General features: G+C 35.5%; 1 protein-coding gene and 1 long non-coding RNA gene across 5 annotated transcripts in view; one reads left to right on the top strand and one right to left on the bottom strand.

Annotated features, from left to right (window-relative positions):
- Positions 1–21,600, bottom strand: part of cdh8 (cadherin 8) — a 155,201-nt gene extending 133,601 nt beyond the window's left edge. The window contains exons 1-2 of one of the 3 annotated variants that reach the window (XM_077713448.1): positions 21,471–21,600; positions 14,555–14,695 (exon numbers count right to left, since the gene is read on the bottom strand). The gene's annotated coding sequence lies outside the window, so the exon portion shown is untranslated. Of the gene's footprint in view, positions 1–3,260; positions 3,496–14,554; positions 14,696–21,470 lie in introns of those variants that run through there. The other 2 variants (XM_077713449.1, XM_077713447.1) reach the window with 2 other exon arrangements.
- Positions 21,601–23,029: 1,429 nt separating this feature from the next.
- LOC144194824 (uncharacterized) overlaps positions 23,030–23,596 on the top strand; it is a 58,264-nt gene continuing 57,697 nt past the window's right edge. For both annotated transcript variants that reach the window (XR_013325995.1, XR_013325994.1), the window contains exon 1: positions 23,030–23,356. This is a non-coding gene — a long non-coding RNA (uncharacterized LOC144194824). The remainder of the gene's footprint in view (positions 23,357–23,596) is intronic.

Genomic DNA, 23,596 nt, shown 5'->3' with positions numbered 1-23,596 from the left:
ATTTATGTTGTTGACCACTTATAATATTCACTACTCATTTATCATTTATTGATCATCCATTGTAATTATTTATCGATATTTCCAAATGTATCTGTTCATTTGTTGTTGCTATCCGTGCACTTTGTAGTAAAACCTTAAATGTCATTACACTTGTATAATGACAATCAAACCATTCAATTCAATTCTGTAAAGTCGCCAATTTAATCAACGACAAATGTCACTTTCATGATTTGCTTTCTCTAACTCAGTGCTTCTCAAATAGTGGGACGCGCCCCCCTGGGGGGCGTGGTGCGATACCTGGGGGGGGGGGGGGGGCGCTTGTAACCCTGGGGGGGGGGCGTGGTGCGATAAAAATATTTTCTGTTGCAGACTTAAAACAAGATTTAATAAAGTTATTCTTTGTAAGTTTGACTATATTTCTTTCTTTTTTTCCTTTTCTTTAATGTTAATAAGGATAAAATGTTGTTCTTATAACAATTTTATAAAATGATTTTATTTATAGTCACGGTGGGAAGTGGGGGGGGGTGTGTGTGAATAGTTTTCTTTTTGCTAGGAGGGGCCTAACAGAAAATAATAGAGAAGCACTGCTCTAACTTAATGTAAGGTGGACAACTAAACAAAACAAAATAAAAAAATAACAAATTAAACTTTAGACAGGGTTACTATTAGAGTTGCTTAACTCTCTTATGAGAAATACACACACACACACACACACATATGGGGAATGCATGTCACTGCTTTGGGGAGTAATATACACACACACACACACACACACACACTCTCTCACACACACACACGCAGTCAGTCTCTCTGCAGCAAGGCACTTTCCAAGACAATAAGTGGCAGCCTACTGCACCTCCAGCCAACTGCAATATCGTAAAGTGTGGAGTGATCCGTGCCGCTACAGCCTGGAGATGGATAGGACTTGCTATACTAAAGAAGGGGAGAGGGGGCTGCTGCTTTAACCCTTTAGACACCTCCATTTTTTACTGTTTGGGTGCCATCGGGGGTGTCGTAGCGTCTAGCGGCGTCAATGGAATTGAAAAGGTGAGGATGCAAAGAGGTTAAAATGTTATTGTTGGGAAGGTAATGGATGAAATATTGGGGGAAAAACTTGATGTTTTGGGTTTTTTGGGGGAATTTTAGGTTTTTTTTTTCGGATTTTGTATTGAATTTATTTGTGACAATGTGTTCGAGTGGGAATCGAACCCACGCTGTAGATAGCAAAGTCAAAAGGAAGAAACACTGCACCAATGGGTGGTCTAGAATTATAACTGAGTGGGTGAATACTATTAGATAATAAAAAAATTGACTTATTTGGTGTTATTGGGACATAAGAAGTATGTGGTTTCGTTTGGGAAAGACTTGAAATATGTAAATGTTCATATTAATATTGTTAATATTGTGTTCTATGTGATTTGAAATGTGTAATTTTAGCGTCTTGGAAAATTTGGACAAGGCGATATAGATGGAAATGAGCTTTTAGACACAATTGTACATATTTATATACACTATATGTTCATTAATATCAATGTAAAATGTATTGTTGTTAAATAAATGCACTTAAAGTCAAAGTTTAAAGTCTTATAAAGGTTTTTGGGGTGTTTTTTAGGACCAAAAATGGTCACTAGTGGGTGGGTAGGGGGTGAGTCAACATGAGGTGAAAAAAATTGGGGTGTTTTTGGAGGAAAATGGGGTGCGGGATACTTTTTTGAAGAAAATGGGGGATTTTTGGGGGGAAATATTCCATAATAAGGACATGAGATTACTTGATAATTATTGGTGTGCAGCAATTGGAATTTTGTACAAAAATTTGGGAAAAAATAGTCAAAAAAATAAGTATGAGTTTGCCATGTAACATAAGAAAATGTCATTTAACTGTATGAGTAAAATAAAGGAATGTAAAATGTTGAATAATGAGTTGCGATTCCTGGGGCTGTGATTGGCCGAATCGGCAGGTGACTTATGACCCACAAAACAAGAGTGGATGTAAATAGGAGAAATTGATACAGGTGAAAATAATAGTGATTGATTGGTTTAGAATGAGGAGGATTGGGGGGAAAGTTGTTGGATGAGAATGGCAGTTAGGGCGGGTTGAGAATAGCGGGGGTGCTGGAGGCTTTTTGGGAGAGAATATCATGTGTAATGTGGGGTAATGTATTGGTAAAATAGACTTGGGAGGATGGATGTTCCTTTAAAAAGGGTGAATGTCAAATAATTGATCAAAATGAACAGGTTTTGATGGTTTTTGTGGTAGTCAGAAGACGCCCGGCTGGATTACGGACTGGAAAAAATTGAATTTGGGACGGTGAAGTGCTTCGGGAAGAGGAAAAAGCTTTTGGGAATGGGTAGATTTAACCTGAGTTTGGTTATAGTCGTGTTTTTGGGCGATGTGTAGGGGATTTTTTCAAAGTGAGAGACATAAAAGGGTGACGGTGAAGGATTTTGGGGGGGAAAATGCCACATTTGTACCTTCAACAGGGGGGAATTCTTGAAAGGAGGAGGTTGGGAATGGGAAAATGGGATTTTGGAGGAAAGGGGGGAGTTATATGTGGTTTATAGTGCAAATAATTTGGGTTATTTCAAGTTTTTGAGGCAAAAAAAATGCTGATAGTACATTGCAATAAGTACAAAATACATTGAAAGCCATGCAGGATATTAAACACAGACACAGTTCACTCTGAAAAAGATGGAATCTTCCATAAAACTGGATATTGCATAAAAAAGTAGAAAATAAAGCAGAGTATTATCAGAAAAAAATCAATTCTGGACTCTAGGAACAGATGTAGGACATATAATGGGTACAGGTTGCTTGAAATGATGGCTAGAGAGGACTTTAGAGGACATTAAAAATGAGAATAATAAGTAAAAGACACTTTATAATGTTAAATGAGTGAAAAGTTAAGAAAGTTGTGAAAAAGGATGAAATTGAGCCGAAAAATGAGAGTTTTTTAGTGAGTGAACGGATCACTTTCAGCACCACGGTGACTGAACAGCTCCCCTACCGAGTCGGGCAGCTGTCCAAGGTACCAGATTCGCTCAAGCCCGTTTATCTTAAAGGAGGAAAATCTCGGGAATGAATTATACCCTTTTTAAAGTTACGTGTGGGAGTTAAAGGGTGGGGGATGAGGGGGTGTTGGGGGGGTGTCCATTTTGAAGTTTGAGGGTTAGTTGCGGAGCAGCAGGTGCACGCGGCGCATGCCGTTAAAACATCTAAGTTAGCGTTGTCGGGAAAAATGTGGGTAGTCGGTTTTACTTACGGGTGTCACATGCGTTTTTCTTCTTTGCGGCATATTTTTTTTTCAAGATGTGAGGTGAGCGGAATAACAAGTCCAACGAGAAGGAGATGACGGGGAAATGAGCAATTCGACCTCCCGGCGAGAATGAAGAAATCCTTTTTTGCGGCGCTCGTAAAGCTCCGACGGGCTCACTGGTCGGGTGGAGGAGTGACGAAGAGGAGGAGAGAGACGAAGAGGAGAAGCTAGATCGGAAGGGAGAGAGATAGGAGGGAGGGAGAAGGGAAAAAAAAAGACCCCCACCCCACCCAAACGGCGCTCATTGGGTCAACAGGCGCGCAAATGAATGGCGTTGATCAAATCGGAGCGCTTTTGAGGATGTTGGAAAGGGATGGGGGTGCTTATTTATTGGGGGGGGGTCAGTTTGAAGGGGTAATTAAGGGGTGTATCTTTTAAAAATGATCAGGATTTCAAATTAAAAGGATAATGGGTGTTAAAAGGAAAAAAATGTGATTATTTTGTATTGTATTATGGCATTATTCACCTTGTTTAATTGTGTGCATCCAGCTATAACTGGAAGGTCATTTGAGAATATGACAATAAGTACTTTTGTTTTAATTATATTAAATATTAAAGTATTTAATTGCCCTGTTCGGCTCGGAGTTGGATTTTTTTGGTATTTTGATGATGATTGTAGATGTTGTTGTTGTTTTGGTGGGGTTTAATTGTCTATATTTGAGTGGTTATTTATGATATTTCTTATTCTTTGTGGTGGAATTAGAAATGAAGTAAAAAAGTGAAGTACTTTAAGACATTAAAAGTCTCCCATTGTGTTTTTTACTTCACTTAACGGAAAGGTCATGCTCATCTTGTCTGTAAATGAGCCAGTGTGTGTGGTTTTGTGTGTGTGTGAGTGTGAGTGTGTGTGTGTGTGTGTGTGAGAGAGAGTGTGTGTGTGTGAGAGTGTGTGAGAGAGAGACTGTGTGTGTGTGAGGGAGAGAGAAGAGGTGGAGAAAGCAAAAGAATGAGAGACGGAGATGAATGAGAAAATGTGAGTAAAAGATGGTTGTTGTTGTCTCCCTCTAGCGGACACTATTGGTAAAACTCTGACATGTGGGATGGGGTGGTTTTAATGTTATGCAGTCTCTATTGTTCTAGTGATCTGTCTGTCTGACACAAGTGCCCTAAATTATTGTGCAGATACGTCAACTCGATGCCATGTGGGCCGGACTATTTTAGATATAATATTTAGATTTTTTTTTAATAAATGGATTAAAAGAACTGGATTAAAAACCCTGAATATTCAGTCTTTTATAGATCTAAAACAATGTTTATTTTAGCTTTTTCTAAATATATTTTTAGATTTTACTAAATGATTTTTGAACTAAAAACTGAAAAAAATGATTAAAAAATTACAAGAATATTTTGATTTTTTTTAAATGGATTAAAAGAACTGGATTAAAAGAACTGGATTAAAAGCCCTCAATATTCAGTTTTTTTATAGATCGAAAACGATATTTATTTTAGATGTTTTGATATATTTTTAGATTTTATCAAATGATTTTTGAACTAAAAACACCCAAAAAATTGATTAAAAAATTACAATTATTGATGTAAAAGGGGGAAATCAGGAAATTGAATATATATCTATACTCTACATTTTAATTTAATCCTAAAACAGAAAGTCGACACAAAAAATGATCTGCCGGACCAGATTTGGCCCCCGGGCCGCCACTTTGACACACTGGTTAGCGTGTCGGCCTCACAATATTTCTACCATAAAAAGTTAACTTACTAGCCACTATTAACATCACTAGAAATATCCAAAACTTTTTTGACTGACAATTTTAAATTGATTGGACGTCTAGTGCCGTCAATAGCACTGAAATATTAGCATTTAATGGCCATTTTTTTTTAGTGAATTGGACAGCCATCATTGTCAAAGGCAGGCCATGATATCACTTCATTCCTTGACATTTTAGGGTATATTTTTTTAGATCATAGCAGTGCTCACACAACTCACAAAATTGTGTTTTTACGGCATCCGTGTCCACAAAAAAAACAGCATCTGATTTTGTATGTATAGTATGAAAGAGCATCAAAGTGGCCGTCAGTCAGTGTGACCAAAGATGCCGCATTGACTTTGCATCGACCAACCCACCAAACCAAGGTCGGAAATGGATTTCTAACCATGAGGCGTGGGTGTAGCGAGTCAACCATTTTTTTTCACAATCTTCAGAGAAAACCATCAAAGGGGTATTTTGCTGTTACTCAAAATTTGGCTGTAAAATGGTCGTTTTGTGTGAGAAAATCTGTGTAAACAGTAATGTCACAAAACCTCCAATTGGTTGATGTAGTATGCACTCCCAGTCTGTAGGTGGCACTACCAACTGAATTTGACCCTGACCTATAACTTTTCCAATTTTGTTTCCTCTTCTGTCAATTTTTCGTCAAATTTCTGTCAAATTTCCGTCAAATTTCCTTCAATTTTCCGTCAATTTTCCGTCAATTTTCCGTCAATTTTCCGTCAATTTTCCGTCAATTTTGTGTGAATCTTACGTCAATTTTCGGTCAATTTTGTGTCAATTTTACGTAAATTTTCCGTCAATTTTCCGTCAATTTGCCGTCAATTTGCCGTCAATTTGCCGTCAATTTTCCGTAATTTTTTCGGCAAATATACCTCTAGTTACAAATGTTTCTTCTACATACACATTTTTCTGGTTACGAAAAAACTTGATATGTAAATGATTGTTCCAAGATACAAAAATAAGACCCAATATTACAAAATGCCCCCAAATTTAAATTATTTTATTTTCTTTTATTTTGAAATTGCGTCCAATGTGATGATCTCCCCAAAAGTAATTGTTTTTTTTTGGAGTGACCCTATTTGCCGTTTGTTTTCATTTATCGCGGCCATGTACATTAATCACGATAATCGAGGGATTACTGTATTGCATTTTTAAAATTGTATATATTTACAGTGAAAAATTAAAGAGGAAAGACTAAACATTTTAGATATATTTAGATTTTAATTTTATTTTTTTATTTTTAATAAATTGGAATAAAATGCCCTGGAACAAAAGCCCAAAATATTGAATTTGTTGGAGATCTAGAAAAAATGCTTTTTGAACAAAAACAACACAAAACACACACAATTTTGGATTTGAAATATTGCAATTGTTCATTTGAATGATGTAAAAAAAATATAAACTGGAAATATCCTCTATAAATCTATTATCTCCATTTAAATTTACTCAAAATCTACTTTCTTGGCCCAAACAAAATGATTTGGCGAGCCATATTTGGCCCACTGGCCACCTTTTGGACACCAGTGGCTTACATGTTAAAAAAAAGACTAAAATATGGCATAAAAACAGTAAAATATTTCCAGACAAAGGTTTTTAAGGAAGTAAAAATTGATTTTTAGTGCACAGTTGAGTTTATTAGTACAATTTTTCGAGTCTTTTTGTCAAATCTGAGCAGTAAATGTTAAGTTTAGCCTTTACGCCATTAAGCATCTGGTCTCGTGTCTTTTACAAAAATCCCAAATAATTTAAGTCATGTCCCAGTCAAGCAAAAGTATCCCTATTTTATCAAAAAGTGACATTGCTAATGCTTTTTTAAACATGGTATTATTTGAGAGAATGGTCAAAAAGACCTCTATTGACGTTATCACAGAGCAACTCATCATTCCAAATCACCCATCTTACAAAGCTGATGTGGGCCAAATGAAAAGGTCAGCGCATTAAGCGGGAGAGCAATTTAGCCGCCGTGACCACCTCGCCCACCATTACACCCCCCACCCCCTCTTCACCCTGATAATCAGACGGCGTTAGAGTTAGCGGTGAGGAGACGGTCTTGCGGTGCGGACAAATCGCCGATCGATCATCGGTCACGGACGTCATCGCATCGCTAGTGTCTGGCAGATGTTTTTGGACAGCCATTTTTGAGTATAAAATTGTATATGTATCTACATATTTCTATATCTTTCTATATCTTTCTATATCTTTCTATATGTTTCTATATATTTCTATATCTTTCTTTATCTTTCTATATCTTTCTATATCTTTCTATATCTTTCTATATCTGTCTATATCTGTCTATATCTGTCTATATCTGTCTATATCTGTCTATATCTGTCTATATCTGTCTATGTCTGTCTTTATCTGTCTATATCTGTCTATATCTGTCTATGTCTATGTCTGTCTATATCGGTCCATGTCTATATCTGTCTATATCTATGTCTATATCTATGTCTATAGCTATGTCTATAGCTATGTCTATAGCTATGTCTATAGCTATGTCTATAGCTATGTCTATAGCTATGTCTATAGCTATGTCTATAGCTATGTCTATAGCTATGTCTATATCTATGTCTATATCTATGTCTATATCTATGTCTATATCTATGTCTATGTCTATGTCTATGTCTACGTTTATATCTATGTCTATATCTATGTCTATATCTATGTCTAGATCAGACATGGGCAAACTACGGCCCGTGGGCCACATCCGGCCCGTTAGGCTTTTTAATCCGGCCCGCCGATGTTGTCCAAATAATGTTTTTTTTTCTTTCTCCAAGATGGCGCCGTCACGCGGAAGCCAATGACAGTAGCTGTGTCCACTCTTATTTGTTTTTCGTGTTTTACAGCCCCTCTAGATTTTTCTAAATTATATTTTAATATTTCTTAATACATTTCTTTTCACTTGACTTTCTACTTTCTACTTTTTACATTAATGATGAGTGATGAGTATGTTAATACTTTAGTCCTTTTTTTATGTTTATGTTTCATGTGTACTGTTAACGAATGCACTTTTTTATTTGTATCGTATCTTGTGCTGACCTGGCCCATCTGTCAAATTTTTAAAGTCAATGTGGCCCCCGGGCCCAAAAGTTTGCCCACCCCTGGTCTAGATCTATGTCTAGATCCATGTCTAGATCCATGTCTAGATCCATGTCTAGATCCATGTCTATCTCTAGATCTATGTCTAGATCTATGTCTAGATACATGTCTAAATCCATGTCTATGTCTGTCTATGTCTATGTCTATGTCTATGTCTATGTCTATGTCTATGTCTATGTCTATGTCTATGTCTATGTCTATGTCTATGTCTATGTCTATGTCTATGTCTATGTCTATGTCTATGTCTATGTCTATGTCTGTCTATGTCTGTCTATGTCTGTCTATGTCTGTCTATGTCTGTCTATGTCTGTCTATGTCTGTCTATGTCTGTCTATGTCTGTCTATGTCTATGTCTATGTCTATGTCTGTCTATGTCTGTCTATGTCTGTCTATGTCTGTCTATGTCTGTCTATGTCTGTCTATGTCTGTCTGTCTGTCTGTCTGTCTGTCTATGTCTGTCTATGTCTATGTCTATGTCTATGTCTATGTCTATGTCTGTCTATGTCTGTCTATGTCTATGTCCATGTCCATGTCCATGTCCATGCCCATGTCCATGTCTATGTCTATGTCTATGTCTGTCTATGTCTGTCTATGTCTGTCTATGTCTGTCTATGTCCATGTCCATGTCCATGTCCATGTCCATGTCCATGTCCATGTCCATGTCTATGTCTATGTCTATGTCTATGTCTGTCTATGTCTGTCTATGTCTGTCTATGTCTGTCTATGTCTGTCTATGTCTGTCTATGTCTACATATGTGCATATATGTATAGATATATATATATAGTCATGATCGGATACATCAAAGTTATGTAAATTAGCAAAAAATATCACAATTTGAAAAAGGCTATCCAACATTCAACTTTTATCCATTTTATTGGCAAAAAAAATTGCTAAAGTACTTAAACATTTGGTTCTCATAAATAAACAAAAAAAGTTAAGTGTCATGAATTAAGCTATGTTGATTGATTTTATGCTTTATAGTTTATTTCACGAGTGTAAATACATACTATAAAATGTACTGTACATGTATTTTTTGCAACTATCGTAATTCACATAAGTAATAATGCAGTGTGATGAATGGATCTTTCATATTTATGATTTTATTTTTTTCCTATAGGCTCCAGCACCCCCCGCGACCCTTTTGAGGATAAAATGGCTCTGAAAATGATTGAAAAATGACCTTTTATGACAGGCTTTTTATCTCAAAAGATAAAAAAACTAAATGCAAATGAAAAATTACAGTATTATATTTTAAATGGAGAAATGTAACACTATTAAGTAGATTAATAACAAATGTATAGTTAGTCGTCCAATGGGAAATGTTAACAAGAATTCCATATAAAAGAAAAAAATGAATTAATAGAGAAAGAGAGAGCAAGAGGCAATTTAATATCAAAGAACTTTTTTTGATATAAAAACATGGATTTCCATGTTTGTATTCATCCAGCTGGGACAGAAGGGAACAAATTTTTTTTGCTTCACTTCCATGTTTGGACATAATTGTTATTTTGCAAAAAAAAAAAAAAGCTCCCAGGAAAACACATTTTTACATGTCGTTATTGCAATTTTTTATTATTTTTTTATTTTTTTCATGACTAGAGTTCCTCTGAAGCGACTCCCAAAGGATTGTGGGTCGCCTCGGAAAGATTGGGAAGAGTTGGGGGGGGGGGGGCCAGGGGGGGAGTAGGCGGAGTTTTGCGACTTCAAATAACACGCACACACGCGTTGGCGCATGCTAGTTATTAATTAGAAAGCGGGAATCCCGGTGAGGTTTGCTCTTGGTGTGAGAAAAGAAAGAAATGCGGCAGTCCCGCGGCTGCCAAAGCCGCCGCCGCCGCCAGCCAGCCATTTCAAGTCCGTCTTCAAATACGCTTTCCCGCTGCCAAGTATCCACATGAGAAGGATCCGTCCAAAAACATCTCCACTTCACGCGTGTTTACACTGACACACTTTAACCAAACTGCACTTTAAAAACAATTGTCGTGGTAAACAACAATGTTAGCGTCAGTCTTTTGAAGTACAGTGGTACCTCGATATACGAGTGGCTCGACATACGAGCGATTTGAGATACGAGTGAAATTTCTCCCTAGTCCAGATATGAGCAAACTGCGGCACGCGGGCCACATCCGGCCCCCGTTAGGCCTTTTAATTTGGCCCGCTGACGTTGTCCAAAATGTTTTTTTTCCCCAAGATGGCGTTAGAGGCAGTAGCGGGGTCCACTCTTATTTGTTTTTCATGTTTTAAAGCCACTCCATCTTTTTTTAAATGACATTTTAATATTTCTTAACACATTCTTTTTTTTACTTTACTTTGTACTTTATACTTTTTACTGATGAGTGATGAGTATGTTAATACTTTAGTCCTTTTTATTCTGTTTATGTTTCACGGACCCTAACGGATGCACTTTTTTATATGTATCGTATCATGTGCTGACCCCGCCCATCTGTCACATTTTTAAACTCAATATGGCCCCCAGGCCCAAAAGTTTGCCAACCCCTGAGCTAGCTTGTAGGTAGCGATAATCAAAGTACAGTGGTACCTCGATATACGAGTGGCCAGGCATAAGAGGAATTTGAGATACGAGTAAAAATGTCTCTCTTGTCGCAACTTTTTCGTGTAATGTTTCTATAAGTACTGGGCGGAGCTTTACATTTTTTTCAGTGTTTTTTTCCCCGTTAGTCAGTGCAAATGGCAGAGCTTGTTCGCTAATACGAGAGTACTACGTACTACTTCTTGTTGACAAGTGGTTGTGCGTTATCCTATTGTGAGGACATTTGTGTGCATCATTTTCTGAATATTTTGAAGGGAATACAAAAGCAAACAACCCTCAATAGGTTGCATATGAAAGTCAGGGTGGAGGCGGGGCTAAAAGAGCCAACCCGGGAGAAGAAAAGTATCAAAATGTCAAACAAAATTAGAATTAAGTTTAGTGTAAAGTTAGATCAAACATATTTTTGAGTGTGTCTGCATCGTAATCCAAGTTCATTTAAATTTGTTTAAATTTGTTATGTTACGAGCCTGTTGCCGTGCAAAATTTTCGGATTACCCAACACTTCTATATACAAATGACTGCCTCAATATAAGAAAACCAGATCCAAGTTACGAAATCCTCCCAAAAATCATTTTTTTAAACTCCGAAATCAATGTTACTTGGGGTTTCTTGAAGGGGGATTTCAAGGAGGCGGAGTTTCATGGGGGTGGGGGGGGGGGGGGGATTGAGGGGTTAGTGTCCTGTATAATTGCCAAGCCAGTGGATGAGCTGTATGAATTTGAATAAATAAAGCCAATGTAATTAATGGGCGCCAATGATCCAACCGGGCGATAATTAAATCGGCTGTTGTATTCCAATTTGCATGATTAAGGCGCTAGTTAACGTTGGTGTTGTTGCGCTTGCCCAAATGTCAACACATCACAATTCTCGCCACTGCTCTTAATTAGAATTCCAATCTGCTAAATCAATTAGCCTTAGTCTGCCAATTTCAGACTTGGAATTGGAATTTTGCGGGACATTACAGTTAGGTGGCATCGTCAAAAGGCCAGGGCTTTTTTTTTTTGTACTAATAACCTCACTATGGGTTTGGATAATGTTTTCAATTAGTATAAGAAAAACACATTTTATGGCATTTGTTGTTTAGAAATGTCAGATGTCAAATTAATGGCAGTAGTGTATTTTCCGGACAGCAAATTTACAATCTAACAATGATATTTTGACACAAATGATCATATCAGACATGACTTACTGGCTAACAAGTTAGTTGTCGGGTTGCAAAACAACATTAAAACCAATTGAAACCATTTATAAGCAAGCTCTGAAAGTATTTGACAGAAAACCATTGACACGCACCACCACTGTCAGATATTTAAAAAATACAAATGTCTAAACTGGAATAATACTGTTAGATATGCAGATGCCATCTTAGTTTACAAAATCTTCCAAAACCAAGTTCCCCACCACTGCAGGATTTTGTACCAAAAACTTCCAGCACGTCAACAAGTGCTGGCTCTAGAGGTGACTGTGGAGTTCAATACAAAAAAACTGCTTGTTTCAGTTATGTCTTTCAAAATTAATGGACTCCTGAATTGAAATCAAATATACTTAGTTTACAAAATCTTCCATCTCAAAGCTCCTCCTGCATTGCAAGATTTTGTACAAAAAAAATTCCAACACAAACAGTGGCCGGCTCTAGAGGTGACTGTGTAGTTCTCTACAAAAAAAACTGCTTGTTTCAGTTATGTCTGCCAAAATTAATGGACTCATGAATACAAATCAAATATGGTTAGTTTACAAAATAATCCATTAAAAAGCTCCTCCTCTACCGCTAGATTTAGTACAATATAATTCCAACAGATCAACAAAAACTGGTTCTAGAGGTGACTGTGTAGTTCCATAAAAAAGTGCTTGTTTCAGTTACCTTTGCCAAAATTAGTGCACTCATGAATTGAAATCAAATATGCTTAGTTTACAAAATCTTCCATTACAAAGCTCCTCCTCCACTGCAAGATTTTGTACCAAAAAATTCCAACACAAACAATGGCTGGCTCTACAAGTGGTTGTGTAGTTCCCTTAAAACAAACTGCTAAGTTAGCCAAAACACCTTCATACCTGGAAGTCAATAGCCCTTAACATACTTGAACTCCAGTCTTTGAACCTCTTAACCAATCATCTTAAAGCCTGTCTGTTAGACCAAAAAAATTGCAATCACAAAGCTGTTTAAAACTGTGCTACTTGTGGGTGTATGTGTGTATATGTTATCATTTCCCCTCAACCTACACAAGGGACTAAAGATGGAAATTAGCCCACGGCTACAATCGTACGTATATTTACATGTATACTTTCATTAACATGAATATAAATATGTTCCTTAATAAATAAATCAAACTCAAACCTGACGGCACCAAATTCGACACTATCCAATATTCCAAATACATTCGTATCGGTCACCAATACCGATATTAAGTATCAGATCAGGACATTACTATCACTAGTACTATACACTAGTACAAAAAAACATTTCCACCGCACTACCCTGGTGAAAGAAGACAACTCTTGCGACAAACTATGCTGATATTTGTACTCAAACGCCTTCACTTTATTGCCAAGCAATGATGTCATAGCTGCGACCACTCGGTGACCTTCGACAAACATCAAGCAGTTGACTAGAAAGCTGGTGGAGGAAACTACAGTCGCCGTGCTGCCACTTGGGAAATCTTCAGCAAGTATTGCTGCTTATTGTTCCGTTGCCTTTTAAATGGCCGACAGCCGCTTTAGTACTGAATTCTGTCCGTCGCATTGTTCCCAAAACGGGAAGCTGATAGCTGAACATGAAATTGTAATTCTGTCAGAAAGTGTCCAAGTTGGGTAAAAGAAATGCATAGTATTTTTCAATACATGAAATTAAATTAAAAAAAATAGCTTGTTAATATTTACTAGTGTGTTTGTCCTGGTGGTTATTTTCAGTTTCACAATTTTTGGATACTGAAATGAGTCAAGTCATTCTCTTTTGGAACATTAAAAAAATAAAAGGCCCAAAGGCATTCCATTTTACAACTCCAAAATTGGGTAAAAACATTATTACATCAAAAAATTGACCTGCAAAAATGACACTTATGATATAAATATGAGAGGAAGACAGTGTAGAGTATAGATGTATATTAAATTTCCTGATTTTCCCCCTTTTAAATCAATAATTGTAATTATTTAATCGTTTGTTTCTGTGATTTTAGTTCAAAAATCCTTTTGTAAAATCTAAAAATATATTTTAAAAAAGCTAAAATAAATATTGTTTTAAATCAATTAAAAACGGAATATTCAGGGATTTTAATCCAGTTCTTTTGATCCATTCATTAAAAAAATATATAAATATTATTGTAACTTTGTAATGCATTTTTCCTGTTTTTAGTTAAAAATAATTTTGTAAAATCTTAAAATATATTTTGAAAAAATCTAAAATAAACATTGTTTTAGACCTATAAAAAACTGAATATTCAGGGATTTTAATCCAGTTCTTTTAATCCATTTATCAAAAAAATATCTAAATATTATTGTAATTTTTTAATCTATTTTTCTGTGTTTTTAGTTAAAAAATCATTTTGTAAAATCTTAAAATATATTTTAAAAAAACTAAAATAAACTGTTTAATATCCATAAAAAACGGAATATTCAGGTCTTTTAATCCATTTATATAAAAAAATCTAGATATTATATCTAAAATGGTCCCACATGAAATCAAGTTGACGTTAACGCAACCCGCGAACCAACCCGAGTCCGACACCCTTGTTCTAACCCCAAACTTGACAGCAAACACTTGTGAAGCCTAGCACACTCTCAAACAGTATTTTGTTTGTTTTGTTTTGTTTTTTGTCATTCTATAAAGTGCACACATTGATTTCCAAGTGCAAATATATCTGCTTACTTTTTGGTGAATGTCTTCTTTGCTGTGATGATGTAATAGATGACTCCATACAGTGAAATATCATCTTTTTCAGTCATATCGTTGCTTTCATGCATGCAAATTGCTCAAAAGTTGCTGAAATTGTTTCCATATACACCACACCTGCAAATAAAGAACATATAATTTTAATTCTGTGTAATAACGGTGCATCAAAAACACCTAGAAATGATTTTCTTGTTGCTAGGCAGATCAGTCCTCAAATTTAGAAGGAAAAACATTTAATTCTTGTGATATTTGGTATAAAAGTGCTGGTTTAAATGGAATAAACATCCGTTTGAGGACATTTCAGGAGAGATAATGAAAGTATAGTATGTGAGAGAAGGCAAATAGACTTGAAGGAGGATTGGAAAAGCAGCAGGGCAAACATACACCAAGACTATTGATTTATCGGTTGGTATAGTCTTAGAGACGGAGTGCAAGATTCATCAAATGGAAGGTTATCCTTACTCACAGAGCCAAGCTGTTTGCCAATATCTATCACAAATGGCTTAAAGTTGGGGTGGCAAATGTACGGGTCGTGGGCCAGAAGCTGCTCGCTAAGGGAGTCCGATCCGACCCGATTGTTATTAAGAATGCAAATGTAAACATCAGGTGTGTCAAAGTTGCGGCATGCGGGCCAAATCTGGCCCGCCACATCATTTTGTGTGGCCCGGGAAAGTAAATCAAGTGTGCCAACTATCTTTTTTTGGGATGAAATTAAAATGAAGAGTATATATGTATATTAAATTTCATGATTTTTTCTACTTTTAAATCATTAATTGTAATTTTTTAATCATTTTTTTTCGGTGTTTTTAGTTCAAAAATCATTTGGTAAAATATAAAAATATATTAAAATAGCTAAATTCAACATTGTTTTGGATCTAAAAAAATGAATATGCAGGGCTTTTAATCCAGTTATTTTAATCCATTTAAAAAAAATCTAAATATTATTGCAATTTTTTAATTTTTTTTTCTGTTTTTAGTTCAAAAATAATTTGGTAAAATCAAAAAATATATTTAAAAAAAAAGCTAAAATAAACATTGTTTTAGATCTATAAAAAATTGGATATTCAATGATTTTAATCCATTTAAAAAAATCTAAATATTATTGTAATTTTTTAATCATTTTTTTCTGTGTTTTTAGTTCAAAAATCATTTTGGCAAAATATAAAAATATATTTAAAAAAATCTAAAATAAACATTGTTTTAGATCTATAAAAAACTGAATATTCAGGGCTTTTAATCCAGTTCTTTTAATCCATTTATCTACAAAAAAAATCTAAATATTATATCTAAAATGGTCCGACCCACATGAAATCAAGTTGACGTTTAAGGGGCTTGCGAACCAACACGATTCTGACACCATTGGTCAACATGTAAGGGTGTGTAGCACATAGTTTTTTTAATTTTACATTTGACCTATAACTGAAAAAAGGTTGCACTGAAATGACTTGAAATAAAACAAATTAGCCAACAAGTGAAGACTAAACTCAAAATGTAGCCTCTTAGAATGGCCTTCATTACCAGGCAGCAATATTGCCGCTCCCTTCTTTTTTTTCTCTCTCGCATTTGCACTCACAAGTAAACTGAAACCGATGGTATTATCTAAAGCCGTGATTCAATAATCTGGCTAATCCCGCGGGACTTCTTAGGACGGCATCTTGTAGAACTCGGAATGCTCGCTGTGCTCTGGGAAGGCTAAGGCGCCTTAGAGTCACGAGTTGAAAGTTGTGGCGCACCAGGATAAAAACTATTTCTGGGATTTAGCACTATTTCATCAGTGGCAAAAAGAGGGGTGGGGGGTGTAGAAATTAATGAACTTTGTTGCCGGAAAACTTTCTTAACTCTCCCGTAATGCTGCAGATCAAATACAATGAAAATAAATACATTTTCAAATCCAGCGAGAATTCTTCCTTTTCTGTTATTTTCAGAACTTGTGAGTAGAACTCACTCCAACCCGTCTCTCTGAGTGTGTCTTCCGACTAACTGAGTACTAATTAAGGCAGGGGTGGGCAAAGTTTTGGGCCCGGGCGGGGGCCATATTGACTTTAAAAATGTGACAGATGGGCGGGGTCAGCATAAGATAGGATACATATAAAAAAGTGCATCCGTTAACAGTACATATGAAACAAAATCAGGAAAAAAGGGACTAAAGTATTAACATACTCATCACTCATTAAAGTAAAAAGTATAAAGTACAAAGTAAAGTAAAAAGGCATGTATTCGAAAATATTAAAATGTCATTAAAAAAAGATAGAGGGGCTGTAAAACACCAAAAACAAATGAGAGTGGACAGAACTACTGCCACTGGCTTCTGCGTGACGGCGCCATCTTGGGGAAGAAAAAAAAATTGGACTACGTCGGCGGGCCGGATTAAAAAGCCTAAAAAGCCTTACTTTGACCTGAGTTAAGGGTTAGTCTCCAGAATTCAAGGCTCTAAATCTCTGATCCCGGCCTCTAGGGGGCCCTGTTTTGGAACATGGAGCATGGCATAGCAATGTGTCATGAAGCAAAACAAGGTAAAGCAGATAATCTGACAAATACATACAAAACACAGGTTTAAATAGACAGACAAAGGCTGATTACCAGTCCCACACAGCTGGTTATAGGCGGAAGGGAAGCCTGGAGAGACTTAAGAGCCAAAAAAACAAACAAACTAACCAAATCCCGAAATAACCCTAATAACTAGTATAGTAGTTTCAAATTGAGGAAGAGTTTTTGGTATTTTCCTTTCATTATTTGCCTGAAAAACAAAAAAATGGCGGTCCACGGTTTAAAAAAAATCTCCATCAACTCTGAGATTGGACTCCACCATCTTGTCAGGTGACCCCAGAAACCAGCCAGGGTAAAAAGAGATTTACCTACATAATATATTGATCGAACAAATTGGCAACCAATCCAGGTTGTACTCCTCCAAATCCAGTCAAGTCCACCTTTGACCTCACTGACAATAAACACTTTACTGCATCGAGTATAAGGACACATCAATGAAATATTACACCCATTCCTTCAAAAATATACACCATAAAAATATGTCTATCCATCCTACACGTTCTTTTAGAGCCTTTAATCAAAAATGTCCATACTCAGCACTTTTCTGTCTTACTTTAGCTCCTGTTAACACATAAATGGTGCACAATGTGTGGCTACCATTAGAGTATAACACTCGGGTCATAAGAAGCTTTCAGGCGGAAATACCCCCACATACCCACATATATACCAGCTACCCTCCATTCCTAGTTCCCGTCACACTTCTGGCAAAAACCTGCCTTTTTTTCAGAGTTTTAAAAATAGTATTAAGCTTGTTCTGGCTGGGTTCAATTGAGTGGCCCAGTTCGAAGCCCAACTGGAAACAAGGTAAAGGGGTCCTAATACCTCCCAACTCCATCCACATCCACTTACATGTACAGTGGTACCTCGACATAAGAGTGCCCCGACATACGGGCAATTTGAGATACGAGTCAAATTTTGGGGAAATATTTATCTTGAGATACGAGAAAAAATTTTGGGCAAGTATTTATCTTGAGATACAAGGAAAAAATGTTGGGCGAGTATTTATCTTGAGATACGAGTAAAATTTTGGGCAAATATTTATCTTGAGATACGAGTAAAATTTTGGGCAAATATTTATCTTGAGATACGAGTAACATTTTGGGCAAATATGTATCTTGAGATACGAGTAAAATTTTGGGCAAATATTTATCTTGAGATACGGGTAAAATTTTTGGCAAATATTTATTTTGAGATACGAGTAAAATTTTGAGCAAATATTTATCTTGAGATACGAGTAACATTTTGGGCAAATATTTATCTTGAGATACAAGTAAAATTTTGGGCAAATATTTATCTTGAGATTAGAGTAACATTTTGGGCAAATATTTACCTTGAGATATGAGTAACATTTTGGGCAAATATTTGTCTTTAGATACGAGTGGGGGCGGGTGAGGGGTTTACCTATGTGAAATCTGTCTAATTTTAGTACTACTAAACACATTGTAGTACTACTAAACACATTGTAGTACTATTAAACACATTGTAGTACTACTAAACACATTTTAGTACTACTAAACACATTGTAGTACTACTTAACACATTTTAGTACTACTAAACACATTTTGGTACTACTAAACACATTTTAGTACTATTAAACCACTAGTTACTTCTTAGTTAATAGATAGCGAATTAGCACAAATAAAAATGTTTTCCCATTCAAATATCCGCTTTTTGTTGTTTTTTCAGAGGGCTAAAACCAATTAGTTTTTAGTTCATTTCTATGAGAAACATTCATTTGACTTACGAGTAAATCGACATACGAGCTCAGCCCCGGAACACATTAATCTCATATCTCAAGGTACCACTGTATAAACATGATTAATTCCCACACAAAGAAGTCTGATACAGCAAGCACAATTTTAAGTGACTGACAGTTTTTTAAATAATATGTTTTGCAACTCAGCCTCATTATTTGCATAGCGAGAGACTTACTTTGGGGTTTCGGAATGCTCAACGCGTACATTAGTCCAGGCGGAAAGATAATGGAGATTTATGAGGGTGTGTGTTGATGTTTTTTTTTTTACCCGAATAAGAACGCTTATTGGATATAATGACCGCAAGGGTCATCTTTCATTCTTGGGGAACTTTTTTTTTCGACACGGGGCGGACAGTTTAAATTCGACAGGACAGGCAATGGTTCTCAGAATATTGAAAACACAAACAAACCAAGAAAAATACATTTTATAGATTTTAATATAACGTCGCATAACTGGTTATTAATATTCTGAAAAACAGCCATTTTGAATGTTGAGTTGAAATATAAGAAAACATGAAAATTGCACCTAACTGACTTATTACACTTTATAGGAATTGTGATTGATGGATATCGCATTTAATTAAACAGTAAAATAGGTCAAAACATAATTTAATATGAAATGTATGTTCAACAAACCTGCTTTAAGATTTCTTAATACATTCCTATTGACTTTGTACTTAATACTTTTTACTTAAATGAGTGATGAGTATCTTGATACTTAAGTCCTTTTTTTCGGTTTATGTTTCATATGTACTGTTAACGGATGCACTTTTTTATATGTATCGTATTCGCTTTTATTTATTATTTTTCCACCCAAGATGGCGCCGTCATGCAGAAGCCAGTGGCAGTAGCTGTGTCCACTCTTATTTGTTTTTGGTGTTTAACAGCCCCTCTATCTTTTTTTTAAATGACATTTTAATATTTAATACATTCCTTTTTACTTTACTTTGTACTTTATACTTTTTACTTGAATGATGAGTGATGAATATGTTAATATTTTAGTCCTTTTTTTCAGTTTATCTTACATATGTACTGTTAACGGATGCACTTTTTTATTTGTATCGTATCTTATGCTGACCCGGCTCATCTGTTACATTTTTAAAGTCAATATGGCCGCCGGGCCCAAAAGTTTGCCCACCCCTGGACTAGAGCAACAATCATTATTCTTTCAAAACATTAAAGTTAGAGTTTTGAGACCGATTCCAAGTTTTTTTTGTTTGTTTTTCGTGTTTTTACAGCCCCTATATCTTTTTTTTTAAATGCCTTTTTAATATATCTTAATACATTTCTTTTTACTTGACTTTATACTTTTTACTTTAATGATGAGTGATGACTACGTTAATACTTTACTCCTTTTTTTCTGTTTATCTTTCATATGTACTGTTAACGGATGCACTTTTTTATTTGTATCTTATCTTGTGCTGACCCCGCCCATCTGTCAAATTTTTCAAGTCAATATGGCCCCCGGGCCCAAAAGTTTGCCCACCCCTGGACTAGAGCAACAATTGTTATTCTTTCTAAACACTAAAGTTGTAGTTTTGAGACCGATTTCAAGTCTTTGGTGTTCAATAAGAACCTAAGCAAGTTCTTTAAAAAAAATCAGTGTATATTGTATTTCCTCACTCCTTGTCACATCACAGTAGCTTGCCTGTCATGCTCAGGGACACGGATTCATTTATTTCCCCTCGTCAGGCAGTTTGTCCTTTTCCGCCGTCACAAAGCCGTGGTGGAACCGATGGAGGTTGACCAAATAATCTGCCAATTCCCTCCTGAGAAACGCACAGACGACAAAATTCTGGGGGGGAATGAACATATAAGTCTCTCAAGCCCTCATCCCCAAAAGCTGGATCAGCAGTTGTGTCACTGACTCCCCCACTAAGAGCTCCAGATTTGAACTTTAAGAGGAGGAGGAGGAGTGCTCGCCATTTCATGGCTTCACTTTTAATTCACGTTTAATCGCAACATCTCGCGCGGGATCACAAAAGCGGAACGCTGACGGCCCGTAACATTGGTTTCTAACCAACGCCTCATTCAAAATGTCAATGGGTCGTTGTTGCTATGCAGACTTAAATTAGCGTTTTATTTATATATAATATAACATTCAAGTTATGCTAAGTCAGTGTTTTACAACCATTTTTTTTGTATTGTAAAAATTAAAAAAGGGTAATTTAAAACTGTCCCATATTCAGAATACAAAGTTATTCTCTTCAATGTTGAAATGAATGTTTTTATTGTTATTATACAAATAAATAGAGATTTATAGCTTTAAAAAGGAATCAATTAAACACTAAATGTATTTTAATATATAATATTTCAGTGCTGTAAACCATTTGTGTCACTTTTTTAATTTTTTTTTGGTATATTATTCTTTTTATGGCTACATTTTATACTTTATTGTGAAATGTTGAATATCTTTGTAGTTTTTTAATTAAAATAAAGGCATTCAATACAATTCAAGTTGATGTTTAATTAATTTCTCGTAATTTAATGATTTTTTGACAATAATCGCTTCATATTACACAAAAAATATAGTTTTGTTGCATACACTTTACATTGTCAAAATTTGAAACCAAATCCATATTGGTTTACCTTGTGTGGAGTTTGCATGTGGTTCAGGGCCCGTGTGGGTTTTCTCCGGGTACTCTGGTTTCCTCCCACATTCCAAAGAAATGCATTATAGGCTGATTGGACACCAATTGGATGGGCTCCAGCACCCCCAGCGACCCTGGAGGACAAAACAGTTCAGAAAATGAGATATGAGATGAGATTAATTATTTTAATAATTTTCTGGGTGATTTTAAGATTCAAAAAGAGGCAAAAAAAAGCATTTACGGTTCATAAAAAGCAGTCAATATTAAATTTTTCGGGTTATTACTTCATTCTATATGGCCAAAAATTACTGTGATGTACTTCCATTGATAGAGAAAATATTTTATTCAACTTTATGACAAATAAATATTGTAATTAGATTCCTCTTTTTTTCCGAGGGACCTTGAACGCCTCATCATTTAAAGCAATGTAGTTTGCTGTCAATTATTTTTCTGCAGTTTGGGCTTTAAATGATAACGAGTCGTCTAAGAATGTTGAAATTGTTGCCAGTCGAGTTAAGCTTTCAAGTTAAGATGATTTCTATTTCCATACAATTCCAATAGGGAGGATGATGCTTTGAAATGGAAGCAAGTTGTGCCCCGGAACGCTTTATGTTCCAATTTATTTTAGCACATCCCACAGGGTGCTCTCATTTGTCCGTGACAAGCTTTGGGGCTAAACATCGATTTCCTGTGGCGTTAATTAAAGCATTTACAATGCGTCTCCTGTCAGCTGCTGATTTTTTTCATCCATTTTTTATTTATTTATTTTATTTTTTTTACCAGCGTATGTCTCGTTAGTCCTCGCTTTCATTACAGGTGTATTTATATATTTTATTTGATTTATTTATTTATTTTTCACCCCTGGAGTTATGTTAAATTGTCCAACCGGATCGTGAACACAACGCTATTTTTTGTCATCTTCACACAGGAATAATCATACACCTGAAGGCCAAAGTATAAAAAATAAAAAAAACACTTGATCGAGGGTATGAGATTATATTTCTAGGCTCAGATCGGTATTACAGAAATGTCATGATAAACGTCAAAAGTGATATTTCGTAGTGGGTAAAGAGTTTTCTGATTCTGTGACCCTTATAGTCCTAATGGCATTTACCGATGACGCATACAAAAATAAAGTTCAATCGGATCTAACGATTCAAATAGTTTACTTTTATCAATATTTCATTTTTGTAAAGAAATCAAATACACAATCAGCAAGTTTACTCACGTTTTTATTGTAGCAAACACGTCTAGCGTGTTAAAAACATTTGATGGGAATGCGCACCTGGATAAAACGGAAATGAGACCGTTACTTTCAAAATAAAACAACGTTTAGACAACGTGCAAATAGCAACATGTATTTCCAACATGACGTTTCGAAATTAAATATTTACCAAGATATTTTACAAAAAATCCCTTTAATTACAACTATAAATTGATTGACGAGCCTGTTTACTTGAAAATTGTGGAGTTTAAACTAAATATATTTAACTTTTTTTTCTTTACCATTTTACTGTGTAATTCATTAAGTGGGAGGAGTCCAGCCAATCATGGGGAACATCGTATCGCAGCCAATCACGGCATTGACAATGTTTGTGAATGAAGCTTAAGCTAACTAAGCTAACGTCAACGTGATACTTGGACTCCGCGAAACAGCATTAAAAAGTACTAACTGCTTATTTTAAATTGGAATGGATGTCGAAGTATGTGCATGTACAAATAGAAGAACAAGCGTTAACTGGGGAGCATATTTTGTTTTTCGAGTTAGAAATGTTTGTCCTGCAAAACATGAGGTGAAGTTAAAGTGAGTGAGTTTTCAGATAGTAAAATATGGACTACTAAATAGAAGCTACACTACATCAAGCAAAGACGTAAACAAATCGGGTAAGTCAGAATTGTGCATATTTTAATGCTATTTATTAAAATGATTTATGTATGGATATTAATGATTTAATGTTATGGCTAGATCATTTATGGGTAGTAAAAAATATACCTGGTGATGGTAGGTGCAGGGGTTAGTTTTAGGGGGTTACTCCAGAAAACTCCTGAGAAACTTCCTAAAATCCCTTAAAAAATTCTCAAGCAATCATTTGAGAAAAGTACCAAATTTCTAATTTAAATGCC

This window comes from Stigmatopora nigra, chromosome 3 (genome assembly GCF_051989575.1).
Source record: "Stigmatopora nigra isolate UIUO_SnigA chromosome 3, RoL_Snig_1.1, whole genome shotgun sequence".
Lineage (NCBI taxonomy): Eukaryota > Metazoa > Chordata > Actinopteri > Syngnathiformes > Syngnathidae > Stigmatopora > Stigmatopora nigra.
Note: the sequence above shows the minus strand (reverse complement) of the source record. Positions and strands in the feature narration are given on the sequence as shown.